Here is a 21,124-nt window from a genome sequence, read left to right on the forward strand (position 1 = left end):
AAAGCAGTTTGAGGCCCAATGAATATCTGAGCGCTATGTGACAGGCTCGATGGCGCAGCTGTGACCAAAGTGACTAGAGGATAAGGGAGATTGGATTGCCTTTAAAAAAGCAGTTTGCGGAGCAGTGGGTAAACAGCAATGCCAGCCTGTCAGGAAGCCTTAGAAGGCAGCCCAACAACCAACACCACTGATACACCACTATATAGCCTCCCGTTGCACTGCACACACAGTGACTGGTGTGTTGTGCAGGCCAAATCGCTAGCAGCAGAAGCAGTTTTTCTGTCTTCTTCCCTGCCTAACGCTCTCCCTACAGAATCAGCAGCAACCTCTCCCTATGCTAAGATCGGCAGAAGTAAGATGGCGGTCGGCGTGCACGCCCTTTTATACCCCCTGTGACGCCCACCAAAGCAAGCCAATCACTTGCATGCCCTTCTGAAAGATGGTGGTGACCCGTGCCTATGTCATCACGTTGCCCACAGTGTCCGTGGATCCTGATTGGCTGAAAAAGAGCGCAAAACAAACTTTTGAAACGCGACTTTGGCGCGTAAGTCGCCGACCTCGTGGCCGACCTCATCCTAGGGTCGGGTTTCGTTTCATGAAACCCGACTTTGCCAAAAGTCGGCGACTTTTGAATTTTTTCGACCCGTTTCGCTCAACTCTAGTTATTACGAATGGTGACAGATTGTTGGGTAGTCAGCTCCAGGTTGTTGCCAGCTACACGCCACTGTGCCTCCTGCACGACACACTAGCGTCCGACGGTGCTCGGTCGTTCCGGCGCCGTCGCTCAGCAGCGATAGTTATTGCCGCGCTGCGGTTGCAGCGTTCTTGGCGTCTGCGGTTGCAGCGTCGTTCGCTGGGTATCCTGTGAAGTAAACAGGGCCAGCGTCCTCATACAACTCTGTTGTTTTAGCGACTCTGTGTGTGAACAGAGCCATACTTAGCGTTCGGGTGACGTTAACCCGAGCGCAGTACCTCACCTTTCGGTGCATCCGCCATTACTCAGCAGCGGTCTTGTCACCTACCGCACGGTGGACCCCGGGCGGCGAACGCACCTCCTATTATTTATATCTGGTGCGTTCCGCCGACCCTAACACATTCTTTATTCATGGCTGTGTTTTTAGACAAGACTGAGAGAGAGCCCATTCCCTTGGCTGAGAAGCCACCCCACACATGAATGTTTTCAGGATGCTTGACAGTTGGCATGAGACAAGACTGGTGGTAGCGCTCACCTGGTCTTTTCCGAATAAGCCATTTTCCAGATGTCCCAAACAATCGAAAAGGGGATTCATCAGAGAAAATGACTTTACCACAGTCCTCAGCAGTCCACTCCCTGTACCTCTGGCAGAATATCAGTCTGTCCATGATGTTTTTTCTGGAGAGAAGTGGCTTCTTTGCTGCCCTCCTTGAGACTAGGCCTTGCTCCAAGAGTCTCCGCCTCACAGTGCGTGCAGATGCACTCACACCTGCCTGCTGCCATTCCTGAGCAAGCTCTGCACTGCTGGTAGCCCGATCCCGCAGCTGAAACACTTTTAAGAGACGGTCCTGGCGCTTGCTGGTCTTTCTTGGGCGCCCTGGAGCCTTTTTGGCAACAAGGGAACCTCTCTCCTTGGAGTTCTTGATGATGCGATAGATTGTTGACTGAGGTGCAATCTTTCTAGCTGCGATACTCTTCCCTGTTAGGCCATTTTTGTGCAGTGCAATGATGACTGCACGTGTTTCTTTAGAGATAACCATGGTTAACAGAAGAGAAACAATGATGCCAAGCACCAGTGTCCAGTGGTGTCATTCTTACTTAATCATGACAGATTGATCTCCAGCCCTGTCCTCATCAACACCCACACCTGTGTTAATGGAGCAATCACTGGAACAATGTTAGCTGGTCCTTTTAAGGCAGGGCTGCAATGATGTTGAAATGTGTTTTGGGGGATAAAGTTAATTTTCTAGGCAAATATTGACTTTGCAAGTAATTGCTGTTAAGCTGATCACTCTTTATAACATTCTGGAGTATATGCAAATTGCCATTAGAAAAAATGAAGCAGTAGACTTTGTAAAAATTAATATTTGTGTCATTCTCAAAACTTTTGGCCATGACTGTACTCAAGCCGGCCATCTGGTGCCAGCAGTCGTGGTGGCTCACCCCCTTGGTCTTGCCCCTGACACTCCCTGTATAGGGGGTGGTTCCTCACAAGGTCAACTCACCCTAGGTGGGTGGGAGCCACAACCCAGAGGGTCCACTCTAAAGAAAAAGTCGACTCAGCGTAAGCTGAACTCGTCACAGTCTGGATATGTTCCGCAAAATGAATTTTGTGTCTTCTCTACGTGCCACCGCTCTTCCACTTGGATATATATGCATATGTTCACTTACACTATTAGTTTTGTACACTCAGTGCTTGTCTTTTTGACACGCATGAGTGTATGTGTGTCTTGATATATACTTGAATCAACCCTTGTCTTCCTCCCCCCTTCCGTCCCCTCCCTTCCCCCCTCCCTCTACCCCCTTTTTTTCCCCTTTTGTTTATATATGTTATAATTTAGTCTGCGCCACTGTCTATATGATTTTGTTGTCATACATGTGTAAATACATCCACTTATGGTCCAATAAATGTAATTCTATTACACTGACTACTATTACTACCTTCATTGACTTGATGTGATGTTTAATATTCTATATTTTTTGTATGTATGAACATTATTGTACCATTCTGATTGGCTGCAGATATTTTTGTATCATTCTGTTTGGCTGTAGATATTTGTATATGTTAGTGGGGACATATACTTCCATATCACTTTACGTATATCTGGTGGGTTGTGAGACCCTTCGTGGTGGATGACACTGTTTTGTGATGTGTGACGATTTTTTGTGCTAATCTTATACCATCTTTGTATGATTATATTATGCAATGGGTGCCCATTTGTATTAGGCCTTTATATGGTGCCGTTATATAATGCGGCTATACATCTTTATACCATATATATGTGTTCGCTTGCATCAGTACTTTGTACCATGTTAACATTCCATGCAGTGACTTATTGGGCTACTTCTTCAAATATTGTATATTTTGTAATGGCTGCCCATTCCTGCCAGCACTTGTCATGGTGCGTCCTGCCTCTCAGTGTGGCGCGCGTGCGCCCTGTTTTCGCCGTGTCGGCTGGCTCGTAGCTCAGCGGTGCACTGGCTTCCGGGTCACATGGGGCCCCACGTGACTCAGACTCTCGGTTGCCAGTGGGAGCGCGATCCGGCGGACGTCATTCCGGGGGTTGCGCTGCTGCACTGATGACTTCCGGGGTCATGATTTTTAAACCGTGCATTGAATTGGACCTATGTCCCTTGAAAAAGGTATGCCGAAACGCGCATCGGGGCGGGTAGGACTGTCCAGGAAGGTGCCTCACTCCTCACAAGGTATTTGTATATATTATTATCATGTTGCACAAATAGTTTGGTGATGGATGCAGCTTATGTCTGGTCCTTAACACATGTGTCTGACTCATTTGCCTTGTACTGGTTTGCTACTATGCATCTATAGAGGAGTTATGAGATATGTCTGTATATTTTAATATGATGATTATGTACGTTTACCTTCTGGCAGACTTATCCTGGGCCTCTTGTATGTGGTTGGAATAACCATGTTCCATCTTTTAGCCCTATTTTGTCTGTTGGTCTGTATAATTTATATATTAATAAAGTTGTTCTTATCTGCTTTTTGACCTTATGACTGTGTCGCTCTATTTATTGTGATTGTATCACTACAGTTGGTAATATACTGTCCTTACTTATGGTGGTTTCGTGGGAATCTTTTTTCTACCCTGTATAATTTAGGTTAACTTTTCCACCAAATATGTTCATTGGATTTTTCTTATAAAACTTAAAGGGGTCTGAATACTTTCCATACCCACTGTATAACTGGAGTATATGCCACTCTGTATTAAGATTAGAAGTTTTGATCAAAATAAACATCAAAAATTGTTGTAGTCCATCAGTAACTAAGTAACTAAAGAAAATATGTAATTATCAGGTTCCAGACAATACGGTAATGAACAGTATGTAACAAGGAAAGCAATGTTTCAAAATTAGGGTAGAGACATCTGGGCATCAGGAGCAAATTTTTGTATCCATGGAGACCAAATCTTTCAGAAGGATGAATGTGAATGTCTTTCAAAACATGATCATTTTTCAAGTCTATATATTAATCAGATTTTATCTAGCCATTCTGAGTGTGTTGGGGGAGTTTCCAGTGATTTGGAATTAAATGCTTCGCTGCCCCAATCATTAAGGCTGGTAAAGTGGTGTTTCCTAGTTTTGAAATTGGAAGTGGGGCAGGATAGTAGAATTTCCTCCGGTATTAAACTTCTTTTTATTTGGCCTAAATTCTAAAGCATTTTGTTTATTTCCCCCAAAAATTTCTGTATTATAGTGCAGGTCCAAAATATATGTGTCATATTTCTTATACTGGAGCTACATCTCCAGCAGAATTTCCTGATAGAGGAACCCAGGTGATGCAGAGATTTTGAATTCTATATCATCGAGATATAATTTTATATCAATTTTCCCATAAGAGTGTGCACCTAGAAAAGCCATGTGAAGTTGAGAAAATCTTTTAGCGTAACACCCAGTTCTTTTCCCAGGAAGATAAATAAGGTAGTTTATACTTTGTTGCATGGGAAGATATGTAGTTGTATATTTTTTTTACAGTATTTTAGGAAAATTTAGTGAGAAGATCAAGCCATGACCATTCTCTAATGGATGGAAACTTTATTTTCATTAGCTTGAGAACGTATGTGACGTGTAACTGTTGTAGGAATTTTTGGGGGTGTTTCTTGCTTTCTTTTGGCCATGAATTTGTCATGGGAATTTTATTGGAAAGAAATTGAGATATGGAATATGTTGGTAGGTGAGACCATTGTGAGGTGCCAAGGGGAGAGGTACTAGAAAACAGGTATATTTCTCCCCGTTTCATTTCATATGTCTCCCTGTACTGATGATGAAGCCAGTTTATTTCACTGTAATCCAGTCCTGGTTTCCTTAGTGATCAGCAGGGAAAGGACTGGTAGTTCCCCCTCCACTTGTTCAATCCAGGTTTTGGTCTCCTGACTGGTCCAGCTGATATAATCAGGAGGAGCTGGGATCTCTCACTCTCTCTGGTCTGCTGAGCTGGGAGCTGACACAGTAAGATTACATGGACTGGTTTGCTGTTATATAGGTTTATTTTGTAGTTAGCATGCTACTGTTAGTTAGTGGCCAGACGGCCTTAGATGTTTTATTTCATGTTTGGCATGTGTAACATTGAATAACAAGTGTGCACAATAAATATGCCATGTTCATATCCATGTGGAACTTGCTAGTCTGCTGAAGTGACTTCATAGCCACACGCTTGTGCCAAAGCAAAGATTCCAGCTGAGATATCTATTCCCCACAAATGGTGTTTCGAATGCGGGCAACTGTGGCTGCTGGACTGTGACTGCAGAGAAGATGCTGTGTATGTCCTGGCTGAAAGCTTCTGCGCTTTTGAAGAGCCAAGAGTCCAGTAATATGGAGGAACTAGTGAAGCAGTTATTGCAAGCAAATGTGCAACAACAGCAGACTAATACTTGCTTCCAGAAGGCTCTGGAGCAGCAACACCAGATGCAGCAAGATCAGTTGGAGGCAATAAAACAGGCCTTGGTTCGGCAACCCTGAGATGAGGGAGACCGTGCACAAAGCGCTGCTAGTGTGCAGAAAGCCGTACAGAAGACTTTGCTTAAAATGACGATGATGTGGAAGCATACCTCACGGTGTTTGAACGTATTGCAGAACGTGAGCACTTACCACTGGACAGATGGGCTGAGGTAGTTGCTCCATTTCTAAGCGGAGATCCACAAAAGGCCTATTACGATCTGAGTGGAGCGGATGCTATGGACTATATCAAACTCAAAGGCGAAATCCTGGCAAGGCTGGGAGTAAACACGTATGTACACGCACAGAGGGTGCATTTATGGAATTTTGTGGAGCATCAGCCAGCCCGCTCACAAATGCATGATCTCATCCATCTAGTAAAAAAATGGCTGCAACCAGAGGCTTTGACGTCCGCGCAGATGGTGGAGCGTGTTGATTTAGACAAGTACCTGCGGTCCTTACCCGCTAAGATCCAGAGGTGGGTTGGACAGGGTGACCCAACTACCGCTGACCAGTTGGTGAATATGGTCGAACTCTACAATGCTTCTGAAAGTCTACCCCAATGGCTCCCCAAGAAATCGCTGGAGAGTCCTGCGAAACCTACTTCATCTTCAAAAGAAGAGAACGTCACAATGAAGGGTAGCAGACCTACAAAGGACTATGGAGGTGGTACGGGCTCACATCAAGCCAGCAGACCTCGTCTGGGATCTCCATCGAGGAGACAAGGGCCTATACAATGTTAGCGATGTCGCGGGCTTGGCCATGTAGCAGCTAACTGCCCAATGACTACAGAGCCAATGGACTGTAATGCTACGAGGTGTCTTTCGTTATATGTGCAGTCAGTCTGTGTGGCGGAGACCCTCACAGGGAAATGAACAACACGTGTGCCACGTCGAGGTTGACGGTTATAGTGTGAATGCCGTCTTGGATTCCGGCAGTCAAGTAACTTTGGTACATGCCAGTTTGGTGGACTCTAGCGCCCTAACGAACTTAACCGTGGGCATTAGTTGCATCCATGGGGATACTAAGAACTACCCCACTGCCTGGGTTACTCTTGCCACGCCAGTAGGGACCAAAACACATCAGGTGGCAGTCATAAAGTCTATGGGACACAGTGTGATCCTGGGGAGAGACTTTCCCTTATTTTGGGACTTGTGGAACTTCAAAAGTGGCATGAACCCTCTAGTTGAAGACGGTACTCCGGAGATAGCCCCTGAACCATTGCAGCAAGACGACGGAGAACCCATCACAGAGGAAGTACTAGAATCTACGGACTCTCCTCTGGCTGTGTATGCAGGCGAGGCAGACCAGCTAGAGGATGTTTTAGAAATGCCTGATCTTGAGGTGGCCCGTGGTAAGTTCGGGACCGCTCAGCACCAGGATCCTACTCTAGCAAGGGTGTGGGAAAACATAAAGGTCTCCGAGGGAAGACCATTGTACCCAGGAGCTCAAAACGAGTTCCCACACGTGGCGGTGCAGCAGGATATGTTGTATCACATAGACAAGGTGCGAGGGGTGGTTGTAGAACAACTAGTGGTACCTAAGTCCTTTCGCCAGGTAGTTTTGGAGTTGGCACATAAACAAGCCTTGGGAGGACACCTGGCGGTAGAAAAGACGAAACACCGTATTCTGCAACGTTTCTTTTGGCCGGGTCTAGAGGGAGATGTGACCCAGTACTGTCGGTCATGTCCTACGTGTCAATTGACCGCACCTATGTCACATTTTAGAAGCCCCTTAGTGCCCTTACCAATAATAGAGGTGCCCTTCGAGAGGATAGCAATGGATATAGTTAGTCCATTAGTTAAATCTGCCAGGGGTCATCAGTACATTTTGGTAGTATTGGATTACGCCACGCGTTATCCCGAAGCAGTGCCCTTGCGGAATGCCAATGCGAAATCAATTTCAAAAGAGCTGGTTAATATGTTTTCCCGCACCGGCATTCCGAAAGAGATAATTATGGACCCCCTTTATGTCTCGTATACTTAAGGATTTATGTAAACTACTAAAAATCTCCCATTTGCGTACCTCAGTATATCACCCTCAGACTGACGGTTTGGTGGAGCGCTTTAACAAAACCTTAAAGGGAATGTTGAAAAGGGTGGTGGATAAGGACGGGAGAGATTGGGATGCCCTACTACCATACCTCCTGTTCGCTATACGTGAGGTACCCCAATCCTCCACAGGCTTTTCACCTTTTGAGTTGGTTTTGGGAGGTGTCCTAGAGGCCTGTTAGATATTGCCAAGGAGACTTGGGAACAAGAGGTGACTCCTTATCGCAGTGTAATTGAACACATAACACTTATGCTGGACCGAATTGCAGCAGTTATGCCAATAGTTAAAGAGTGTTTAGAGTGCGCACAACATGCCCAAAGCACGGTATACAACCGAGCGGCAAAAACACGAGTCTTTCAACCCGGAGACAGGGTGTTGGTATTGGTGTCTACCGTAGAGAATAAATTTCTTGCGAAATGGCAGGGACCATACGAAGTGCTGGAACGAATAGGTGAAGTAAATTATAAAATACACCAACCAGACAAGAGAAAGCCCGAACAAATATATCACATAAACTTGCTTAAGGCCTGGCGGGACAGGGAGAGTCTGGTGGCAGGAGCTGCCCTTGAGGATGGGCCTCGAGGGGCACCACCTTCTAAGGTGAAAGACCCCCAGGTAGCTCCGCCAGAAGTGGGTATTGCAGACACGCTATCCGAAAGCCAAAAACGAGAGACCAGGGAGTTCATACAGAGGAACGCAGATATTTTCTCGGAACTTCCTGGCCGGACTCACCTAATTAAACATGACATTGTTACTGATCCACAGGCGCGGGTACGGCTAAAACCATATCGAATTCCGGAGGCTCGGAGACAAGCCATTGCCCGGGAAGTGAAGAAGATGTTAGAGCTAGAGGTCATTGAGGAGTCCCGGAGTGATTGGGCTAGCTCTATCGTACTGGTGCCCAAACCCGATGGGACAATCCGATTTTGTAACGATTTTCAGAAAGTAAATGAAGTATTGAAATTCGATGCCTACCCGATGCCAAGAGTCGATGAACTGATAGAGAGACTGGGTTCGGCCAGGTACATATCCACTATTGACTTAACAAAAGGTTATTGGCAGATTCCCCTCACGGAATCAGCCAAAGAGAAAACTGCCTTTGTTACGCCCCAGGGATTATTCCAGTACCGAGATATGCCATTTGGGTTGCATGGTGCCGCAGCCACCTTCCAACGTCTAATGGATATTGTCCTAAAACCCCATGGCCAGTATGCATCCGCGTACTTGGACGACATCATTATCTTTAGCGATGACTGGGACACGCATTTGTCAAAAGTACAAGCCGTCTTAGACTCCCTAAAAACAGCTGGGTTGACTGCCAATCCCAAGAAATGTACGTTGGGATTGGAAGAGGCTCGCTATCTGGGATATAGCATAGGGAGAGGCGTCGTGAAGCCTCAAGCCAATAAAGTGGACGCTATTCAAAATTGGCCACGACCGGTAACCAAAAAACAGGTTGGAGCTTTTTTAGGGATCGTTGGTTATTATAGGCGGTTCATCAAACATTTTGCGACCATCGCAGCTCCTCTCACAGATCTTACTAAGGGGTCGAAATCTGTCACAATAAAGTGGAACGCAGAAGCAGAGGAGGCCTTTCAGCGATTGAAAACAGTCCTCTGTGACCAACCAGTGTTGGTTGCGCCAGACTTTAAATGGGAGTTTATTGTCCAAACGGACGCCTCTGGGGTGGGCCTCGGTGCGGTTTTGTCTCAAGAAGTAAATGGCGAGGAACACCCAGTGGCCTATCTAAACAGAAAGCTTACGAGAGAAGAAAAGAACTACAGTGTAGTTGAGCGGGAAGCCCTGGCTGTGAAATGGGCCCTGTGCACCTTGCGCTATTATTTACTAGGTCGCCAGTTTAGACTAGTGACGGACCATTCGCCCCTAACGTGGATGTCCCGGGCAAAAGAAGGCAATGCGCGGGTGACTCGCTGGTTCTTAGCATTACAAGGGTTTAAATTTTCCGTTGAGCACAGGGCGGGCACAGCGCACAGAAATGCAGATGCGTTGTCTAGAACGCACTGCTTGGTGACTCGTCGTGTCCGACCCCACGGGCTCGAACAGAGGAGGGGGGTGTGTGAGGTGCCAAGGGGAGAGGTACTAGAAAACAGGTATATTTCTCCCCGTTTCATTTCATATGTCTCCCTGTACTGATGATGAAGCCAGTTTATTTCACTGTAATCCAGTCCTGGTTTCCTTAGTGATCAGCATGGAAAGGACTGGTAGTTCCCCCTCCACTTGTTCAATCCAGGTTTTGGTCTCCTGACTGGTCCAGCTGATATAATCAGGAGGAGCTGGGATCTCTCACTCTCTCTGGTCTGCTGAGCTGGGAGCTGACACAGTAAGATAACATGGACTGGTTTGCTGTTATATAGGTTTATTTTGTAGTTAGCCTGCTACTGTTAGTTAGTGGCCAGACGGCCTTAGATGTTTTATTTCATGTTTGGCATGTGTAACAATGAATAACAAGTGTGAACAATAAATATGCCGTGTTCATGTCCATGTGGAACTTGCTAGTCTGCTGAAGTGACTTCATAGCCACACGCTTGTGCCAAAGCAAAGATCCCAGCTGAGCTATCTATTCCCCACACCATATATCATAAATACAGTATATCTGTAATTGGGGTTTAAAAAATCGGGTATGGTATTCATAGATGCCAAAGCTGGAGGTATATTATATATTGATGAATTATTTAGAGCTTTTTCATTTTTAAGGTTGCCTTCATGATGTTATCTAGTTTATCTGATGGAGGTGTCTTGTCATTCCAAATATAGTGACTCAAGTTTTTGTTTAATAGAAGTTCTATGTTGCTTTCGTTAGATTGTTTTTGAGAGTGGTCTAATCTAAGCCATTTGCCAATGTGATTGACTTTGTAATATGAGCATATGTCAGGAAGACCCAGGCCACCTAGTGATTTTGGGTAGGTATATTGTTTGTGTGGCAATCTAGCATTTTTGTATTTCCATATGTACTGAGAGACAATCTTTCTAATGGTGTTAAAGAATGTTCTGGAGAGGTATATGGGAAGCATATTCATTGTATATAATATTTTTGGCAGCATGTATGATTTCATATAAGGACGCACATCCAGTTGAAGTTTCTGCTGGCGTCAGTGGGCCTGACCCTCTGGGCCCGGACACAGCGTCAACCATGGTTGTTATGCCATTGCACTTAAGGACGAATTATGGACATAGCACATCATGAGCGAGTGTCAGTTCCCGCATCATGATGTGCTTTGTCTGTCATGCATTTAAACTGTCACTGTGTTAAACACGCAGTGACAATTCTGTGCCGACAGCTATCACTGACAGCTGAGCAGCACGGTAAGAGATGCATTCAGGGCGCTGTGATCAACTGACTGACTGATCACAGCATGATCGCTCAGGAGGTGCTGAAATATAAGCTGCTCCCACACAATCACAGCAGGAACTCAGTGTTGCTAATGGCCAAGCTTCTGCAGTAATAGCCAGCACCACCCTTAGCTGCTTAACCCCCTAAATGATGCGATTGAGAGCAATTGCAGCATATAGAAGAAAGTTAGAGGGAGGCAGCTCCCTCTCCCTTCAGGTCGGCAACCCCACAACTTCATCATGTTGGCCCAATCATTGACATAATGACACAAGATCGTCATGATGATCCTGGGGTCACCTAGCTACGGTATGAGTAGAATGGTCTAAGATACGTCTGTCAGTGCAACAATGACAGATATGCTGGTGCATTGCAATGCTTTATACCAGAGATCAAAGTAAAAAAACCCAAAACGTTCCATTGAGAGACTACGTAAAAAAAAAATTGTAAAAATATTTCTTCAAAAAATTACAAAAACTAAAAAAAACCAATAAAAACAAATTTTATGTGAAAAAGAACCCAAAACATAAAAAGTACACATATTGCATTACCGCATCTGGAATGACCCAATCTATAAAACTGTCACACTAGCTACACCATACACCATAAATAAAAGTGGCAAACTATAGTTTTTCATCATACTACTGTGAAAAAAAGGGAATAAAAAGCTATAAATAAAACCAATGTAAACAAAAGTGGTATCTCTGAAAACATCATCTTGTCCCACAAAAAACTTGCCAAGATAAAGTTTTTATAGTGTAAAAGCACCAAAACATTAAAAAATTATATAAATGTGGTATCAATGTAATCGTACTACTCGAAAAATAAAGCTGTCTTATCAATTTTACCACACGTGGAGGAACATAAAAAAAAAAACAGAAAGCAATTCCTGAATTGCTGGTTTTTGTTCATTTTGCCTCCCAAAAATCTGAATATCTATGTAATTGGGTTCTAAGAAATCGGGTATGGTATTAATAGATGCCAAATCTGGAGGTATATTATACAATGATAATAAATTATTTAGATCTTTTTTAATTTTTAAGGTTGCCTTTGTATGTTATCTATATTATCATCTGGTGGAGGTGTCTTGTCACTCCAAATATAGTGACTCAAGTTTTTGTTTAATAGAAGTTCTATGTTGTTTTTGTTAGATTGTTTTTGAGAGTGGACTAATCTAAGCCATTTGCCAATGTGAATGACTTTGTAATATGAGCATACAGTGGGGCAAAAAAAGTATTTAGTCAGTCAGCAATAGTGCAAGTTCCACCACTTAAAAAGATGAGAGGCGTCTGTAATTTACATCATAGGTAGACCTCAACTATGGGAGACAAACTGAGAAAAAAAAATCCAGAAAATCACATTGTCTGTTTTTTTTTCATTTTATTTGCATATTATGGTGGAAAATAAGTATTTGGTCAGAAACAAAATTTCATCTCAATACTTTGTGATATATCCTTTGTTGGCAATGACAGAGGTCAAACGTTTTCTGTAAGTCTTCACAAGGTTGCCACACACTGTTGTTGGTATGTTGGCCCATTCCTCCATGCAGATCTCCTCTAGAGCAGTGATGTTTTTGGCTTTTCGCTTGGCAACACGGACTTTCAACTCCCTCCAAAGGTTTTCTATAGGGTTGAGATCTGGAGACTGGCTAGGCCACTCCAGGACCTTGAAATGCTTCTTACGAAGCCACTCCTTCGTTGCCCTGGCGGTGTGCTTTGGATCATTGTCATGTTGAAAGACCCAGCCACGTTTCATCTTCAATGCCCTTGCTGATGGAAGGAGGTTTGCACTCAAAATCTCACGATACATGGCCCCATTCATTCTTTCATGTACCCGGATCAGTCGTCCTGGCCCCTTTGCAGAGAAACAGCCCCAAAGCATGATGTTTCCACCACCATGCTTTACAGTAGGTATGGTGTTTGATAGATGCAACTCAGTATTCTTTTTCCTCCAAACACGACAAGTTGTGTTTCTACCAAACAGTTTCAGTTTGGTTTCATCAGACCATAGGACATTCTCCCAAAACTCCTCTGGATCATCCAAATGCTCTCTAGCAAACTTCAGACGGGCCCGGACATGTACAGGCTTAAGCAGTGGGACACATCTGGCACTGCAGGATCTGAGTCCATGGTGGCGTAGTGTGTTACTTATGGTAGGCCTTGTTACATTGGTCCCAGCTCTCTGCAGTTCATTCACTAGGTCCCCCCGCGTGGTTCTGGGATTTTTGCTCACCGTTCTTGTGATCATTCTGACCCCACGGGGTGGGATTTTGCGTGGAGCACCAGATCGAGGGAGATTATCAGTGGTCTTGTATGTCTTCCATTTTCTAATTATTGCTCCCACAGTTGATTTCTTCACTCCAAGCTGGTTGGCTATTGCAGAATCAGTCTTCCCAGCCTGGTGCAGGGCTACAATTTTGTTTCTGGTGTCCTTTGACAGCTCTTTGGTCTTCACCATAGTGGAGTTTGGAGTCAGACTGTTTGAGGGTGTGCACAGGTGTCTTTTTATACTGATAACAAGTTTAAACAGGTGCCATTACTACAGGTAATGAGTGGGGGAAAGAGGAGACTCTTAAAGAAGAAGTTACAGGTCTGTGAGAGCCAGAAATCTTGATTGCTTGTTTCTGACCAAATACTTATTTTCCACCATAATATGCAAATAAAATGAAAAAAAAACCAGACAATGTGATTTTCTGGATTTTTTTTTCTCAGTTTGTCTCCCATATTTGAGGTCTACCTATGATGTAAATTACAGTCGCCTCTCTTCTTTTTAAGTGGTGGAACTTGCACTATTGCTGACTGACTAAATACTTTTTTTCCCCACTGTATGTCAGGAAGACCCAGGCCACCTAGTGATTTTAGGTAGGTAAGTAGTTTGTGTGGCAAGCTAGCTTTTTTTGCATTTCCATATATAAAGAGACAATCTTTCTAATGGTGTTAAGGGCATGTCACACTAAGAGATATCGCTAGCAATATCGCTATAACTAGTGACGTTATAGCGATATTGCTAGCGATATCTCTGTGTGTGATACTTACCTACGACCGGCTCCCCCGCTGGTTATCGCTGATCGTGCGAGAACGTTCAGGACTGTTTCTTGTCAGCTTCCTGCGGCGCTTCCTGCTGTGACGACGAGCGACACGTGGAGCCGGGCGGGAGGACGCAGGATTGCCTGGTGTGACAGGTAAGTAGCGACCCCCGTCCCCAGCGATGTCGCTAGTGAGATCTGCCTATGTGGCAGCTCACTAGCGACCACTTAGCGATGTACCAGCGATCCTGACCGTGTCATATCGCTGGTCGGGATCGCTGGTACATCGCTAAGTGTGACAGTACCTTTAAACAATGTTCTGGTGGATCTCACCAAATTAGAATATCATCAAAAAGTTAATTTATTTCAGTTCTTCAATACAAAAAGCACAGTGATACCGTTGTTTTTAAACCGGGCATTGGTAGTTTTGGCAGTGTGGACAGGTGCCAAGTTCTGCTGGAGAATTTATTTTCTATCTCCAAAAGCTTGTCGGCCGAGAGAAGCATGAAGCGCTCTATAATTTCCTGGTAGACGGCTACGCTGACTTTGGTCTTGATATAACACAGTGGACCTACACCAGCAGATGACATGGCTCCCCAAACTAACACTTATTGTGGAAACTTCACACTAGACCTCGAGCAGCTTGGATTGTCTGTGTCTCCACTCTTCCTCCAGACTCTGGGACCTTGATTTCCAAGGTTTAGTGTGAAGTATCCACAATCAATGATAGTTTCGGGAGCCATGTCATCTGCTGTTGTAGGTCCACTGTGTTTAGTCAGTGCAGCTGTCTACCAAGAAATTTTAGAGCACTTCATGCTTCCCTCTGCCGACAAGCTTTTTGGAGATGGAAATTTAATTCTTATGCAGGGCTTGGCACTTGTCCACACTGCCAAACACCGGTGGGCTGGAGCCCTTAGACACAAATGATGCCATCAGTGTGCGCTGCTGTAATGTGCGCACACACACAGTATGAGCGGGACGCGGCAGCGCTGCTGTGCAGGAAGCATCTGACTCCCTGCCTGGAATCTCCCCAAAAACACGGGCTCCTCCTGTTGACTGCTTCTGCTCCGAGGGACGGGTGAGTAGTGCTTGGCACAGCTCCAGCTCAGGGGTGACCATCCTTCCTATGTGTGCAGCGGTTCAGGGCCCTATGGAGGGAGGGGGCCCCATCAAGAAAGTAAAATCTCTGCCGATCTGATCAGCACTTGTTTCCCAATTCCCTGTCATAATGTATTATGCTGCAGCACTAAGAGGGCAGCATACAATACACAGCAAAGCTCACCACTGCAGGAGATAGTTAAGCTCAGTAGTCGGAATCTGGAGGGAGGAAGGAATGGTTGGTACTGGCAGGCACACTGCAGTCTGCAGGGCTGAGAGCAGGCTGTCTAGACAGGCTCCATGTCTCCTCAGCAGGTTTCCTGTGTGTGTTCCTCTGAGATGGCCCAGCAACCTGTACTGCGCTCACTGTAAGTGGACATTACATGTGATGTATGTTCATCTGTCTAGTGTGTGTGTGTGTGTGTGTATATATATATATACTGCTGTGTATATTCCTCTGTGTGTATAGGGCTATTGTGTGTGTGTGTATACAGTATATATATATATTACAGCTGTGTATATAGGGCCAGTGTGTGTGTGTGTATATATAGTGCTAGTGTGTGTGTGGGTATATATATATCCTGCTGTGTATATAGGGCTAGAGTGTGTGTATGTATGCATATAGGGCTAGCGTGTGTATATACTGCTGTGTATATAGGGCTAATTGTGTGGGTATACTGCTGTGTTTATTGCTGTGTATATAGGACTAGTGTGTGTGTATATACTGCTGTGTGTATATAGGGGTAATGTGTGTATATACTGCTGTGTATATAGGGCTAATGTGTGTGTATATACCGCTGTGTATATAGGGCTAGCGTGTGTATATACTGCTGTGTATATAGGGCTAATTGTGTGGGTATACTGCTGTGTATATAGGGCTATTTGTGTGTGTATATTGCTGTATATAGGGCTAGTGTGTGTGTCTATACTGCTGAGTATATAGGGCTAGTGTGTGTGTATATACTGCTGTGTATAGTTATACGACGAGAAAAAAACCCGAAAGAAACGTCAAATAAAATTAATATCATTTATTGAACCCCGATTTATTTTAACTAAGCAAAAGATAATTAGTATGCTGGTAAGTATTTACATATAAAGTGCAAAAGTATATAAAGTGCTTGTGCAAAAAATATGAAAAAATTCCACTATGTGCAAAAAAGCAGTATTTATACAAAGTGCAAAATTACAGAAAAAGAAAATGTAAACACAAAAAATAAGTTCATTTAAAGCAAGGCTCTAAGTGCAAATGTAAACTGCACTCACAAGAGCAACACAAAAGTGCAATCATGTATAACTAACGTGTTATTGCCAGAAAAATACAATATATGCTGAATAGCAACTAGTATAATAGAAATCTGACAAGCCCAGTAAATAACTATATGTGCACAATGGCAAATAAGGCAAAAAAGCATGTCCAGCAAGATGCTTAGTTACTTGTGCTTTGCAACAGCATGTATAGTACCCAACAAGGGTTCACAAGATAAACGCACAGGTCCAATACTATAGATATTGACTCTATGATAAATATAACATATATTAGTATTTTAGACCATAAATACGCCTGTCCAGTAAAGTGCCCAATACCTTGTGCCTTGTAATAGTGGGATCCCCAGGATGCGCCCAACCCCGACGCATGTTTCGGCATCTGCCTTCGTCAGCATTTGTCCATTAGTGCATTATTTAGGCTATTTATTATTTATATTTCCATATTATGCACATTTCCTATTTTGATATGCACTTTTGACCTTGGTATTTTCTGACTAGTGTGTATACGGCTAGTGTGTGTGTGTATATGCTGTGTATATAGGGCTAGTGTGTGTGTGTATATACTGCTGTGTATATAGGGCTAGTGTGTGTGTGTGTGTGTATATACAGCTGTGTGTATATACTGCTGTGTATATAGGGCTAGTGTGTGTGTATATACTGCTGTGTATATAGGGCAAGTGTGTGTGTATATACTGCTGTGTATATAGGGCAAGTGTGTGTGTGTTTATACTGCTGTGTATATAGGGCTAGTGTTTGCGTGTATATACTGCTGTGTATATAGGGCTAGTGTGTGTGCATATACTGCTGTGTATATAGGGCTAGTGTGTGTGTATATACTGCTGTGTATATAGGGCTAGTGTGTGTGTATATATGGCTGTGTATATAGGGCTAGTGTGTGTGTGTATATACTGCTGTGTATATAGGGCTAGTGTGTGCATATACTGCTGTGTATATAGGGCTAGTGTGTGTATGTAGGGCATGTGTGTGTATATAGGGCTAGTGTGTGCGTGTGTGTGTATATATATATATATATATATATATATATATATATAATGAGCTATAACTTGCTCTTGTCGCTGCTTTCCTGCAGCCTGTGGATAGATAAGAGCTCAGCTGGTGGGTAGAAATATATAGGGAAGTGTCCATGTGTCCCTTGCATATGTACTGCTTCTCTGTCATGGGACGTGTCGTAATAGCGATCATAAAATATAATATATATATTTAGTAAGTACTGCTCCACTGTCATGGAATGGGTCCTGTCGGGCACACAGGCTGTGATCTGCTATTCTTATCCATTATGAGAAACACGTGTCAGCTGCCGGGTTCTTACATATGCTACAGCGGCATATGTGATGCCTGTGTAGGCAGAGTCTGACCCTGAGTAAGGCAGCAGGATGAGTTGGATTGGGCTATGTGGTGTATATACACCAACCCCAGCGTCTGCTATCTGATGTAGATGCACCAGCCTCAGGGTCTCCTATGTGATGCATATGCCCCACCGTCTGCTATCTGATGTAGATGCACCAGCCTCAGGGTCTCCTATGTGATGCATATGCCCCACAGTCTGCTATCTGATGTAGATGCACCAGCCTCAGGGTCTCCTATGTGATGCATATGCCCCTCCGTCTGCTATCTGATGTAGATGCACCAGCCTCAGGGTCTCCTATGTGATGCATATGCCCCACCATCTGCTATCTGATGTGTAAACACAAACAATAACCTCTGCTGCATACTATATACCGGGTGGTAGCACTTAGTAACAAATACAAAAAGTACACCAACTCCAAAGGAACATGTGCACAGTAGGAGAAGGAAGCAAACAGGTGTATATAATAAAAAAATCAAAATTTTATTTGTTAGTACAAAAGTATTAAAAAGACGACATGAAAATCCATAACAAGACTCAATCCAGGCAAAAGGCAGAGATACCAGGGTCGGTTAATCCTGCTGAAATATATTGCACTAATCCCAAAGGAAATTAAAAAAAGCACCAGTGAAACAGATCACTTAATAAGCAAGACAAGTAACGCCATAACACGTGTTATAAGGATCAAAGTGACCAATACCCAGGGAAAGCCAGGGAGGATGCCTGATCACACACCAGTCCTCGCGTGTGCGCAGTAACGCTGGATGCCTGCTTCGCATGTGCCAGGACCTGGCAGGCGCATTGCGCACGTGCCAACTTGCTTGCCGCGATTGGCCCATTGTTCACCATGTAATGAGTCACATGAGTTCATAAAGTCCTTCATGCAGGACTTAAGACATCCCCTTGAGAAAATCAAGAAAGGCACATCCAGCCCATAAACGGCAGCGCTTCCCAGGACTCACATCCAAAGATGATATAACATATTTTTTTATTTCATAGGTTAAAAAAGAGATACAACGCGTTTTGGATACAGTGTATATCCATCAGGTATCATAAAAATACAGTACAAATCCTAATAGTATAAAATTCAGTTACACTTATATATAGTAGCAACCTTTTATCCCAGTCTCAGAAACTTGATTTAGGGTGTGGACCAAATTCAGGAACACAGTTCAGGAACACACCCACCCAAATGGATTGAATGATATCAAAGAGAGAGTTTGAACGTTGCCTTTTTTTTTTTTTCTCTTTGGGTTTTTTTTTTTCTTTTCCTTCTTGCATCTATGTTGTCAAGGTTGGATCAATCAGTGGGTGTGTTCCTGAACTTGGTCCACACCCTAAATCAAGTTTCTGAGACTGGGATAAAAGGTTGCTACTATATATAAGTGTAACTGAATTTTATACTATTAGGATTTGTACTGTGTTTTTATGATACCTGATGAAGGATATACACTGTATCCAAAACGCGTTGGATCTCTTTTTTAACCTATGAAATCAAAAAATATGGAATATCATCTTTGGATTTGAATCCTGGGAAACGCTGCCGTTTATGGGCTGGATGTGCCTTTCTTGATTTACTCATCCTGTGTGAGCCTGAACCTGGCTCTTTCACTTGGATCCACCCGAGGCAAGCTGCAAGCCCTGTCTTCTGAGAAGCATCCCAAAAGGAAGGATTTTTGAGGATACACAATCTAAAGCTATATTAGTCTTCTATCAGGTGAGTGCATAAAATTGTGCACCCTTTAAAGACTACAATATTGTGTTTACGCACTTAGGGCGCCACGATTTGTCTGTTCTCTCCCAAACAGGGGTTTTTTGCACCTTGAGAAAGCGGTGTATCAGACACTTGAAACGTTTCACTGGCACTTTTTTTACTTTCCTTTTGGGATTTGTGCAATATATTGCAGCAGGATCAACCGACCCTGGTATCTCTGCCTTTTTTCTGGATTGCGACTTGCTATGGATTTTCATGTCTTTTTAATACTTTTGTACTAACAAATAAAATTTTGATTTTTTTATTATATATAACTGTTTTCTCCCTTTCTTCACCGACTGTGCTGATGTATAAACAGCAGCATCAGGATCTCCTATGTGGTGTATATAAACCAGTCCCAGCATCCCCTATGTGATAGGTATACACCAACCCCAGCATCCCCAATGTAATTGGTAGACAAAGGCCTCAGCGTATTCTATGTGAGCTATATTCCCCAGGCCTGGTGTCTTCTATGTTATATATGTAGCATAATTATATAGTGTAGACCTGTGTATGCAGTTTATAGTAAGGTGCTGTATGTGTATGGTATATAGAAGTGATGGCGAACCATTCTGAGACCGAGTGCCTAAACTGCAACCTAAAACCCAATTACTTATGACGAAGTGCCAACACATGCCAAATGCCCCATCATGATCCCCGTCATGCAGAAATATCCTCTATCATGATCCCCTTCATGCAGAAATATGCCCCATCATGATCCTCTTCATGTAGAAATATGCCCCATCGTGATCCCCTTCATGTAGAAATATGCCCCATCGGGATCCCCTTCATGCAGAAATATGCCCCATCAGGATCCCCTTCATGCAGAAATATGCCCCATCGTGATCCCCTTCATGTAGAAATATGCCCCATCGTGATCCCCTTCATGTAAAAATACGCCCTATCATGATCCCCATCATGCAGAAATATGCCCCATCATGATCCCCTTCTTGTAGAAATTGCCCATTCCACCACCTCCATTATTTCCTCCTTCCCATCATTGGCCCTCTCCCCATCACTCCCATCATTGGCCCTCTCCCCATCAATCCCATCATTGGAACCTCTCCCCGTCACCACACACACCTCTCTCCGCGCCAGCAGCTTCCTTCCTCTCACTTCCTCACACACATTGAGAGGTGCGGCCGCGGCTGGATGACCTCATCATTCAGCTCCGCGGCCGCGCCGCTCAATGTGTGTGAGGAAGCTGCAGCTCTAAACAGTGAGGCCGAGGCCGCGTGCCATAGGTTCGCCATCACTGGTATATAGTGTTGAATCCACACTATACATAATATACACAGGCATAGCTCTAAAATATATAGTATATACACAACTCCATACTGTATTCTGTAATACAGAATATAGTGCGGAACTTTGTATGGTGTGAACTTCCCAAAACATATCATATACACAGTCACAGCTCCACATTAAATAATATATACGCAGGTCCACAGTGCACACTACAATATATTCCACATATTCGTGTTCTCCTGTCCTGGATAGTGGGTGTAATTCTCAGTATCTGTGTTAGGCTATGTGCCCACGTTAGCGTTTTTAAATGCTCAGGA

General features: G+C 43.9%; 2 protein-coding genes across 7 annotated transcripts in view; one reads left to right on the forward strand and one right to left on the reverse strand.

Annotated features, from left to right (window-relative positions):
- The window catches only part of LOC141047548 (flavin reductase (NADPH)-like), a 263,042-nt gene that overhangs the window by 59,275 nt on the left and 182,643 nt on the right, over positions 1-21,124 (reverse strand). The window lies entirely within an intron of this gene.
- The window catches only part of LOC141047529 (uncharacterized), a 95,822-nt gene continuing 89,518 nt past the window's right edge, over positions 14,821-21,124 (forward strand). Inside the window, exon 1 of one of the 4 annotated variants that reach the window (XM_073542622.1) lies at positions 14,821-15,154. The gene's annotated coding sequence lies outside the window, so the exon portion shown is untranslated. The other 3 variants (XM_073542604.1, XM_073542631.1, XM_073542612.1) reach the window with 3 other exon arrangements.

Source organism: Dendrobates tinctorius, unplaced genomic scaffold (genome assembly GCF_039654945.1).
Source record: "Dendrobates tinctorius isolate UK_male_01 unplaced genomic scaffold, ASM3965494v1 ptg000011l, whole genome shotgun sequence".
NCBI lineage: Eukaryota > Metazoa > Chordata > Amphibia > Anura > Dendrobatidae > Dendrobates > Dendrobates tinctorius.